The following is an 11860-nucleotide window of genomic DNA, read 5'->3' on the forward strand; positions in this document are numbered from 1 at the left end:
GGAGGATGGGAAAAGGGAAGGTGCCTGGGATAGATGGGCTGCCGGCTGAGTTTTATCTCAAGTTTTGGGGTATACTTGGACCAGTGGTCCTCGAAGTCTTGAAGGCCATCCTTGAGACGGGGGTCCCGGGGGGATCAATGGCTGTTGGTGTGCTGTCACTTTTATATAAGAAGGGGGAAGTAACAGACCTTGGCAACTGGCGGCCGTTGACCATGCTGTGTGTAGATTACAAGCTACTTGCAAAGGTTTTAGCAGACCGGTTGCGCACAGCCCTTCCCTACGTCGTCCATGAGGATCAGACGTGCGGGGTAGAGGGCCGCTCTATTAGATGGAACCTACAGTTAATCAGGGACTCCATCGCTTGGGTTGAAGATAGAGGACTGCCTTTAATGGTAGCAGCGCTAGATCAGGCGAAAGCCTTTGATCGCGTGAATAGATCATTTTTATTTTTATTCAGAGTGTTAGGTCGATTAGGATTTGGGGAGAAGTTCATAGGATGGATTCGTACATTATATGTCGGAGCGGGGTGCCGAGTTAGTGTAAATAGTCACTTGGGTGACGTTTTTGACCTCTCGTCTGGGGTCAGGCAGGGGTGCCCACTCTCGGCTCTCCTCTTCGTTCTGTACATGGAGCCTCTGGGGGCTGCCATTAGGGCAGACACAGGGGTGGAAGGCTTGTTGATCCCTGGAAGTGGTGGGCTGCGTGTTAAGATGACGCAGTACGCCGACGACACTTCCTTGCTGCTGTGCAAGGACTCGTGCCTGACAAGGTCCCTTGCCATCTTTGGGGATTTCACCCGAGCGTCAGGAGCAGTTCTGAACCATGCAAAGTCTTCCGTCAAGTTTTTCGGAAGATGGCGCGGTAGAACGGATGTGCCCGGGGGGTTATCTCTCTGTGAGGGGGCCCTGAGGATTCTCGGGGTCCATTTTGAGACCTCCGGCTCAGCGACGCTAAACTGGAACATGCGTATCGCAGTGGTACAGAGGAAGCTAGCAATGTGGAAGGCTAGGTATTTGTCTTTTATGGGCAAAGTCCTGGTTCTAAAGGTGGATGTGTTGCCGTCTCTTTTGTATTTGGCGTACATCTACCCATTGCCGGCTAGTCTGAGGAGGCCTCTAGTAAGGCTTGTGTTTCAGTTCATGTGGAGTGGCAGGTGCGAGTGGGTCGCCAGGGCACGCATGCTTTGTCCCATCGGGGAGGGAGGTAGGGGGGTACCACATTTCCCCCTCAAGCTGGACGCAATTTTTGTTTCTTTCTTGTTAACGGAGCTTGCTCATCCAGTGATACACCCGTCCGGTTACCTCCTGCGGGTGTTCTTCTCGTATCAGGCGAGAAGCGTAATGGTGTGGTCTAACACGGGTCCTCGGGCGGAACAGCTGCCGTGGCACTTTGGTCATGCGGCCAAGTGGCTGCGTGAGCACCCTGAGGTTGAAGTTGCCCGAGTAGGTTTAGATCACAGGCACCTGTACGAGGAGGTCAGAAAGGCAGGGAGTGCGGCGCCTGTAGTGGGCATCTCGGAAGTGGTCTGGGAGGGAGTGCAGGCGCGGGGTCTGGACAACAGGCTCAAGGACCTGAATTGGTTGAGCCTCCATAAGTGCTTGCCGGTACGTTCCATCATGTACCGGTATAGTTTGGTGCAATCCCCCACCTGTCCAAGATCGTCTTGTGGCAGGGAGGAGACTGTGCGCCATGTCTTTTGGGACTGTGCCTTTGTATGGGCTAGGGCACGGGTGTTGTTAGGTTTGGTAAGGGGGGATTTTGTATTGACGTGGGCCAGGTTAGAGAGAGGTGTAGGGAGAGCGAGAGGGACGGATAGGGACAGGTTTCTGCTCTGGCTTCTCATGAGTCTCTTTAAATGGGGGCTGTGGGAAGCCAGGCAGAACATGGTGAAGACAGGGAGAGATTGGGGGGTGGAAGGGATAGTGAGGAGGGTGGAAGGAGATTTGAGGGGGAGGATGAAGAGGGAGGAGAGGAAGTGGGGGCAGCATGCTGCGCGGGAGAGGTGGAAGGGGGGTTTAGGGCTGGGTGTCATTTAGATTTGTAAGGGGATAGATTAGGGACGGGGAGATAGGGAAAGGTAGTTTGTAGGATGACGGGGAGGGAAGATGCTCCCCTGAGGTTTTGAGTTTTGAGTTTTTGTATGGAAATTATGAGTTGTACAGAATGAATGGTATTGATGATAATAAATTATTTTTATAAAAAAAAAATAGGCTGTTCGCGGTTATTGTTTTTGTATTGTTCGGTATTATCTTCATTAAAGATGTATCAAGATAAAAAAAAATAGGGCTGTTTCGGTTTTTCACATTTCTTGTTTTTGTATGTTGTTCATTTTTCATCTTTCATTAAAGATGTATAAAGATAACCACGCTGCATTTTGGTCCTCCTCTCTTTAAACAGGAGAAAACTGTAACAGCATGGATAATTTTCTCGCTTTCTGGACAGATGTAGAAATACAAATATGTCTTATAGAACCGATAATCTGTATAACACCCCTTTACCAGGTGTAAGTAGAAAGTAGTTCTGTTCTCAGGGAAATATGTGAATTAAGTAATAATATATTCTTTAGATACCAGAAAATATTAGGGAAATTCCACTTACAATCCCCAAAAGGTATGGATGTGCAGAGCCAAACTCAACTGACACAGTAACCGACTATGTGTGAGGAGAGGTCCTGAGAACAGACTGACCAACTCTTGAGAGATTAGTGAGGCAAGCGCCTTGAATCTCACTCCGGCAACCGCTGCAGCTCGTGCCAGTAAGTGAGTATGCTGGCTAGGATAACTACTTAACTGCATCCACCGTGGAGCCCAGTTTCATAATTGCACCATATGTCCCAGCTGATTGCTGTAGTTTTGAAGTAATCATGAAAAAACAGGACTTATTTTAGGGCATTTTTCACTCTGCCAGCTCCTGTTAGTTCTATTGAGTACCGTGGCACCAACTAGCCTTCCAAACATTCTATTCCCAGCTCATTGTTCTACGTAACAATGCCTGCTTTGCTATTGTTGGCAAGGAGGCCTGCCCACGTTACTGGTAGATAAAATGTAAACAACAGAAAAATACTCATGGAACTCTGAGGTTGTCCCGTGGTTTACTATAGGGAAATATAGGTATGTATGTCTATTTTCCCAAATATTTTGCAATGTGTATGTTTAGATTTTTTCCAATTGGACATTTTAAACATGAGCATCTCCTCTTTCTAATTATGTAAGGCTGGGCAGAGTACTCCGTTGTCATCAAATGCTAGCCCCGAAATACATTTTCCCCTTGGAACGCTCCCCCATTGTTTTCCTATGGATAGGAATGCTGGTATATTTCGCAAAATATCTCGCAATGTGTGTATTTAGATTTCTTTCAAGTCAGACACCATTTTAATCAGGATAATCTCCTCTTTCTAATTACATAAGGTTAGGCAGCATACTCTGCTGTCATTGATCGCTAGACCAGAAATAGTCAAAAGTTACAATTTCTTCCCTGCTTCCTCATTATGCAGACATAAGGGTAGGCGCAGTACCCGGCCTCAATCTCCAGAGAGAAGAGACTAGCGTCCAGCCGACGCTAACAAGCAACAGGTAACGCAATTAGCTGGGAGGCTAACAGGAGGACAGACGAGACAACTAAGCCTCGCGTTGTGAACAGGTTGGCCCAACCCGTTCACACTACTTCGTATCACGGTGTCGACCTGTAAGGACACTGCAGCGCACTCCTGGGAGGAGCAAGTTTCGCCCAGAATGGAGTATACTATACCAACGACAAACTCACCTACGGAGTCTTCTTCCACTTCTCACTCACCTGCGTAGCCGAGGGAAGAAAAGAGGACTTGATGCGACGCGCCAAGGTATTTATAGGGGGGGTGGGCATGCGCATCACACCCGTGGCACGGATTTACGCTGATATTAATATCTCGATTCATCCTACCCCCAGGCGAAAGGATATCCCACGTTCATATCTTTGCCACATTTTTTTGCAATTTTACTTTAATGCCTTATTGCAAACAGGATGCATGTTTTGGTAATGTTTTTGTTCTCTACAGCATTTCTTCTTTTCACTCTGTCATTAAGGTTAGTATTGTGGAGTAACTACATTGTTGTCGATCCATCCTCAGTTTTCTCCTACCACAGCCATTAAACTCTGTAACTGTTTTAGAATCACCATTAGCCTCATGGTGAAATCCCTGTGCGGTTTCCTTCCTCTCCGGCAACTGAGTTAGGAAGGACATCTGTATATTTGTACTGCAAAATGTTTACTCCTGAACTTATTTAGGCTTGCCATAACAAAATGGTTGTTGGCGTGGGCAGTGTTCATGGAATTCCTTGGGAATTCCTTGGGAAGTCCCTACCCTACACCTTAATTAACCTTAACGCCTACCCTTTCCTTAACCATAGACTGTAGTGGCGCATTTGAAGATCAGGAAGTGTCTTTTCAGCATGTCCTTATCTTGCTACATGGAGTTTTTGGAAACATCGTACGCGAAGTTTGAGATTTTCTAGGATGTGACGTTAAGGCTCAGTGCTGCCCCCCTTAATTGAGTATCTCAAGTTGAAGGCCGATGAGGTACTGCATGCTGCCATTAGCACCTACATTATCCTTTTAACTTCGGCTGCATTTCATTTTAAAGTAATCAGTTCAAGGACAAGGTTTTGTGTGCTGTTCATTCTACAGTACAAGAGCAAGGTAATGTTGATTAGAAAGTCTTTACTTAAGCATGACTCGGTAGCTCGTGTACAGCTCCGTTCAGTGATGAGTAATGCCTAACTTGGCTCGCTAGTACTGTATAGCATCACACTCAGATGCACATAACAGCAGTGCCATCTATTGGCTTGGCCACATCTCGTAACATCCTCATTTATACAACAAATGAAGATAACTGCTCCTCGATTCATAAACAGGAGAACTAGGGTTAGACCCTTGCCAGTGAAAACATCACACTGTTAACAAAAACATAACTGTGTTTTTATTCAAGTACCATCAATAAGCATCAACTTTAAAGCCAATAAGCAGACTACCCTCTTCCCAATTACAAAAAAAAATTACCAACAATTTATAACCGTTACGATTAAACAACATAGGGTCTGGAGTGTTTCACGGGCGGCCTGATATTTGCACTAATTCTGGTGTGTCTCAGAGTTATATTTTCAGGCAGCGGGGCTGCTTCCATATCAGCAGCCTGTTGTTCACCACCTGCTTGGATGGCAGGTTCGTGCCATGGTCCCCAGTCATCCTCATCCATGTTTGTTTGGTGGTTGTTCAGGGGGATCCTGAGTTGTTCAGTCACTGCACAAATATCTTTTCTGTTTCTGCTGTATTTTTTAGCATTTGCTAGTACTTCATACGACCGGTCACTGGGTTGATCAGTGCATATGCCCAGCGTCCAATTGCTGGCTGAGTTGTTGGGGTGGAGAGGAACACTTACTGTTTGTCCTTGGATGACGATGGGCCTGAGTTGTTGGGGTGGAGAAGAACCCTTACTGTTTGTGGATGATGTTGGTCGTGTCATAGTGGTGTTTTGCTGTCAGCCCTTTTGCTTGTTTTCTTGGAATGACATTTTGTACCACTTGGGGTTCGAGCAGTTTGTTCCATGGTGGGTAGGATCGTGCGTATGCGTCAGGACATGAGTCGCTGTACCGGAGAACTGTTAAGGCCCTCTGTTGGAGTTTTACGCCATGTCAACATTGCTTTCCATGGGTCTTCACCATCCATCGCAGCCTTTTTTAGGAGCATTTTGGCAATTTTCACCGCTGATTCTGCTTTGCCGTTGCTTTGGCTGTGATATGGTGATGATGTCGCATGTTTAAAGTCCCACTCAGGGGGGTCCATTATCACCAATAACTGTGTGGGCAACGCCATGTCTGCTGAACTGCTTTTTGCAGCATTCAAGGATGGTGTCTGATATAGTGTACTTCATCTCATTGAGCTCCCAGTAGTCCGAGTGATAATTGACCATGATGAGATAGTTACTTTTGTTGAATGTGAGTAAGTCCATCCCTGTCATGGATGGACTTACTCATAGTCCTTCCATTCACCAGCTCCGGAAGTCTACGTCACCGGCCTTCTAGACATCACTGAACTGGATTCATTACCACTGTCTTGTCTCATTACGCACACCTGGTTTTTGTGCCCTCTGTTCTCCGTTGTCCTTGTCGGTTATTGCTACCATGTCCGTTGGTCCTGTGAGTACCTGTGCTATTGTATTGGCTACCATGCTACGTGTATTTGTGCACTTGTTTTATGGGTCTCGTCCCGTGTCTTATTTAGAGGTTTGTACCTCGCTCTTTTGTTTGGGTGAAGAAAATAAACCCTATTACGTATTCCTGCACCTGTCTCCAATCATTAGACAACGTGACAGAATAACCAACCCAAATAAATGGAGACAGCAGGAAGGACTGAGCTATCGACCATCGGAGAGACAGTCCAGCATCACGAGAACCGTCTCTCCAGATTCGGCAGCACCATGGAAAGCTTGCTGGCAAACATCCTGCGCTTGGAGGGGAATGTGCCGTCTCCAGCACCGGTTCTGGCACCAGCCCCCACACCACGACCTGCCTCTATCCCATCTGAGGTGGCCCGCGAAATACCCCTGTCCCTCCCGGAGTGCTTTGACTGCGCGCCAGCAAGATGCAGTGGCTGTCTACGGGAGAGACAGGGTTGCCACCGTCATCTCGGCATTGACCGGGCAGGCCCTGGACTGGGAAGCCGTGGTCTGGGAAATGGGCAGACCCGAGGTCGAGTCCTACAAGTGCTTCACCCTCCTATTCCGCTCAATGTTTGATCATCCTATGGAGGGCCGAGAGGGGGGTGAACGCCTACTCCGACTACGCCAGGGATCTAGGAACACCTCTGAGTTCGCACTGTAGTTCCGGACCATCGCAGTCTCCACCGGATGGAACGAGTCGGCACTGGTGCAGTTAGCCTGCCGTGATAACAACCTGTCACTCGACCAGCTCATCATCATGGCGATTCGTTTGGACAACAATTTGCGGTCCTGACGAAGACCTGCGTGGAATCCGGAGCCCATGGCTACACCTGCTCTGTGGCCAGAGCCAATGGAGGTGGGCTTTGCACGTTTGCCCGAGGTAGAGCGTAGGAGAAGGAGGAATCTGGGCATCTGTTCCTATTGTGGGGAAAGGGGTCATTTCTCCCTGACCTGCCCTCTAGCCCCAAAAAGGCGAGGAGGTGACAAGCTATGGAATTCTCCTGCTCCAACCCAGGTAGGAGGCAAGATCTCCCCTTCTTTTCTGTCAACTCAACCAGCGTGTTTTCCCATTAAATTCCCTGAATACCCTAGTCCCTCACTCCCGTTAGCTCTGATTTGATTCCAGAGCTGCCGGGAATCTTTTAGATAGCACACTGGCCACTGCATTACGCATTCCTTTGGTTCCCCTACAGTCACCCATTTCGATTTGAGCCCTGGATAATCGTCCAATAGGGACAGGGCTTGTACATCACATCACTGTTCCAGTTTCTCTGCTGACCCATGACACTCATTTAAAAAAGATCACCTTTTTGATTATCGACACCCCCACGCACCCCGTTGTTTTAGGTCTCCCCTGGATGAGTTGGCATAACCCTGTTATTTCCTGGTCCGAGAGGAAACTGCTGGGTTGGTCACAGGAGTGTCAGGGGAAGTGTCAACACCACTACGGTGGAAAGTCCGGACCATGCACCTCAAGTGGAGTTACCGGAGGAATTCCAGGATCTGCACCGGGTTTTCTCTAAGACCCAGGCTACATTCCTGCCTCCTCATCGCCCCTGGGATTGTGCCATTGACCTGCTGTCTGATGCAGCCCTCCCGAGAGGACACGTCTACCCTCTCCTATGCCGAGACCGAGGCCATGGAGACCTACGTACAGGAGAGCCTCCAGCAGGGTTCTATCTGCCCCTCTACATCACCAGCCTTCTCAAGCTAATCTTTGTTAAAAAGAGGGGGACTACACCCCTGTATTGATTATCGAACACTGAATAAAGCCACCGTCAAGTTCAGCTATCCTTTACCCCTCATCCCCACCATCATTGAACAAATGCACGGGGCGCAGTAATTTATGATACTGGAATTGAGGAGCGCCTACAATCTGGTGCGCAATCGTGCAGGTGACGAATGGAAAACTGCCTTTTCCATGACCACGGGCCATTACGAGTATCTCGTACTGCCTTTTGGCCTGTCTAATGCTCCTTCAGTCTTCCAGGCCTTTATTTCCGAAGTGTTTCAGGACATGCTGGGACTGGGCGTGGTGTTTTATATAGATTACATTTTGGTCTATTCTGCTGACTGTGTCCATCATGTCTTGTTGGTCAGGTCTGTGCTGGGAAGACTGTTGGAGCATCATCTATATGTTAAACAGCAGTCCAGTGATTCCTGGGGTTTGCCAACTATTTGTTTGCCTCTTACCTCCCTGCTGAGAGGAGGTCCTCAGCGGCTTCGTTGGACGATGGAGATGGAGAGAGCGTTCGAGACACTGACGACATGCTTCACCACTGCTCCCTTGCTGGCACATCCCGACCCTTCACTTCCCTTCATCGTTGAGGTGGGTATCTCCGAAGCAGGAGTTAGGACAGTGCTGTCCCAGCACACCGGAACCCCTCCAAAGCTGCGGCCCTGCACCTTCTACTCCAAGCAGCTGTGCCCCGCCAAGAGGACTACGACCTCGGGGACCGAGAACTCTTGGCGGTCATGAAGGCTCTGAAGGCATGGAGGCACTGGCTGAAGGGGTCCAAACACCCTGTCCTGGTGTGGACGGACCACCGCAACCTGGAGTACATCAGGGCAGCGAAGAGGCTAAACCCGAGACAGGCCAGGTGGGCTCCATTCTTCGACAGGTTGCAATTCACGCTTTCTTATAGGCCAGGCTCAAAGAACGTGAAGGCGGACACCCTGTCTCGCCTCTATGACACAGAGGAAAGGGAGAGGAGACCCCCATATTCCCTCCGTCCCGTATCATCGCACCAGAGGTGTGTGATGTGGACGCCAACATACGGCAGGCCCTGCTCACGGAACCCACACCTGCACAGTGCCGGTCATCCTGGGTTAAGCTGTACCATTGCCTGCCTGACTGAGAAGTACTGGTTGCCCACCTTCGCTAGGGACGCCCGGGTCTCTTCCTGCTCCATCTGTGCTCAGTCTATGACACCCAGACACCTTCCTTATGGAAAGCTCCTTCCCCTGCCGGTTCCACAACGACCCTGGTCTCACCTCTCAGTGGACTTTGTCACTGACCTTCCCCACTCTCAGGGGAACACCACCGTTCTCGTCATTGTGGACCGGTTTTCCAAAGCTTGTCACCTCCTTCCTCTGCCTGGGCTCCCGTCAGCCATGCAAACCACGGAGGCTCTTTTTATGCACATCTTCTGGCACAACGCAATCCCAGAGGACATTGTGTCAGACCTCACATGTATGGAAAGCGTTCATGGAATGCCTGGGGATCACGGTCATTCTCACCTCTGGGTACCGTCCTCAAGCTAATGGGCAGGTGGAGAGGGTCAATCAGGAGATGGGCAGGTTCCTGAGGTGTTACTGTCAGGACCGGCCAGGGGAGTGGGCAGATTTTCTATTTTGGGCTGAGTATGCGCAGAACTCCCTCCGCGCCTGATCCCCTCGTTGAGGCTGGACCCAGTGACGCCCCGCCTCCTCCTCTGGACATCAAGGGAGGTCCGGCATACTCGGTCTGTGAAGTCCTGGATTTTAGGCGTTGGGCGGGCATCTCCAGTACCTCATCAGCTGGGAGCAGTATGGCCCAGAGAAGCGGTGTTGTGCTCCTGCGGTGGACATCCTGAACGCTTCGCTGACCAGGGATTTTCACCATTGGCGCCCTGACCAACCAACACCGTGTCCCTGTGGTTGTACCCGGGGGGGGGGGGTACTGTCCCAGATCCCCCCAGTACTGCTGCTCATTCCGTTTACCAGCTCTGGAGGTCTACTTCACAGGCCTACCCCGGACTATCTTGTCTGTCTTGTTCCCATTCCTCCTTATTAGTATGTTATATATGTGCCCTCTGTTCCCCATTGTCCTTGTCGATTATTGGTAACATGTCCGTTGGTCCTGTGTGTACCTGTGCTGTTGTATCGGTTTCAATGCTACGTGTATTTGTGCGTCGCCACACGGACCTCCCGGTCGCGGCCGGTTGCGACAGAGCCTGAACCTGGTGTCTCTGGTGGCACAGCTGGTGCTGCAGTACAGCGCCCTTAACCACTGCACCACCCGGGAGGCCCCTATAGTCGATATGTTGATAGAACTTCGGCACCCTAGTCCTCAGATTTGCTTTGTTAAACACCCCAGCTACAATAAATGCAGCCTCAGGATATGTGGTTTCCAGTTTGCATAAAGTCCAGTGAAGTTCTTTGAGGATCATCAAGGTATTGGCTTGACATGGGATGTAAACGGCCGTGGCAATGACAGAGGATAATTCTCTTGGGAGATAATATGGTCAGCATTTAATTGTGAGGTATTCTAGGTCGGTGAGCAAAATTACTTGAGTTCCTGTATGTTCCTAGAGTTACACCACGAGTCGTTAATCATGAAACACACCCCTCCACCCTTCTGCTTCCCGGAGAGATATTTATTCCTTTCTGTGCAATGTACTGAGAATCCTGCTGCCTTTACCGACCCCAGCAGAGTATCCAGAGAGAAACATGTTTCCGTGAAACAAAGTATGTTACATGCCCCAATGTCTCTCTGGAAAGAAATCCTTGCTCTAAGCTCATCAACTTTGTTATCCAATGACTGAACGTTAGCAAGTAATATACTCGGAAGCGGTGGGTGGTGTGCGCGCCTCCTAAGTCGAAACAGCAGGCCGCCTCGAGAGCCTCTCTTCCGCAAGCGATGTTTTGGGTCAGCCTCTGGAATAAGGTCAATTGCCCTGGGGAGAATGAACAAAGGATCTCTTCCAGGGAAGTCGTATTCCTGTACATAATGCTGGTAGTTCTGGTGAGTTACCGCCGCTCTAATATCCAATAGTCCTTCCCGGCTGTATGTAATGTCACAAAACATTCCTGCGCTAATAATGTAAAAAAAATAGTACAGAAAAAAAACAAAATACTGCAAAGTTTCCTAAGAGCTAGTCGCGTCGCTGCTATCTCGGTCGGCGCCATCTACCTTAGAGGGAGTTGATTAACGGCAAAAATTGTAATCATGTCAACAATAGAGCCCAGGTAATATTGATGACGAACATGCTGATCCATGTCAACCAGTGTGGATATTATGGTGGATAATTAATTAATTAGTCATGCTATTCCACACTTACCAACAAACGGGTGTGATCATTCTACAGTGGTCCCTGCAGCATACTCTCAAACAGGGTGATTAGAACGCTTATTTAGAACATCTTGTTTCGATTGACGCAACAGTCAGCATTTGAGCTGGCCACACTGTTTTTTTACAGAAACATTTTGCACAAATACAGTTCATACAAAGTTAAGTCCTGAATGAGACCAGTTTATTTTTGGATGCATTGTTCAGACATTCACAGGAGTAGCTACAGCATAACACAATCATCCAAACATGAAAAATGTAGACTACATTTTTCCTAGCATTAACTGACGTGGCCATATTTTTATAACTCAGAAACTACAATATGAATTAGCTAATAGCAATTCCTATTTATAATTAATCACATCACAGGTGAGCTCACCATTGATCTAAATATTTGAGTAAAACACTTTTTAGAAATCAAAAGTAATCCGACGATGGGTAGTTTATGCGCGCCACCATGTTTGTTTTTTCGCATCAACCAAAGATAATAAGAGGAGACAAGATGAGTTTGGTCTGTTTATAGTATGCATGTTGAAGGGGGTGTGTCGTCTACCATCGGTCACATCCCATCATTCACATCCGCAAGTTTTCTCAAAAAATGAGTGAACCCTTCCTCA

Source organism: Oncorhynchus mykiss, chromosome 5 (genome assembly GCF_057628025.1).
Source record: "Oncorhynchus mykiss isolate SJ-2025 chromosome 5, ASM5762802v1, whole genome shotgun sequence".
In the NCBI taxonomy this organism is placed as follows: domain Eukaryota; kingdom Metazoa; phylum Chordata; class Actinopteri; order Salmoniformes; family Salmonidae; genus Oncorhynchus; species Oncorhynchus mykiss.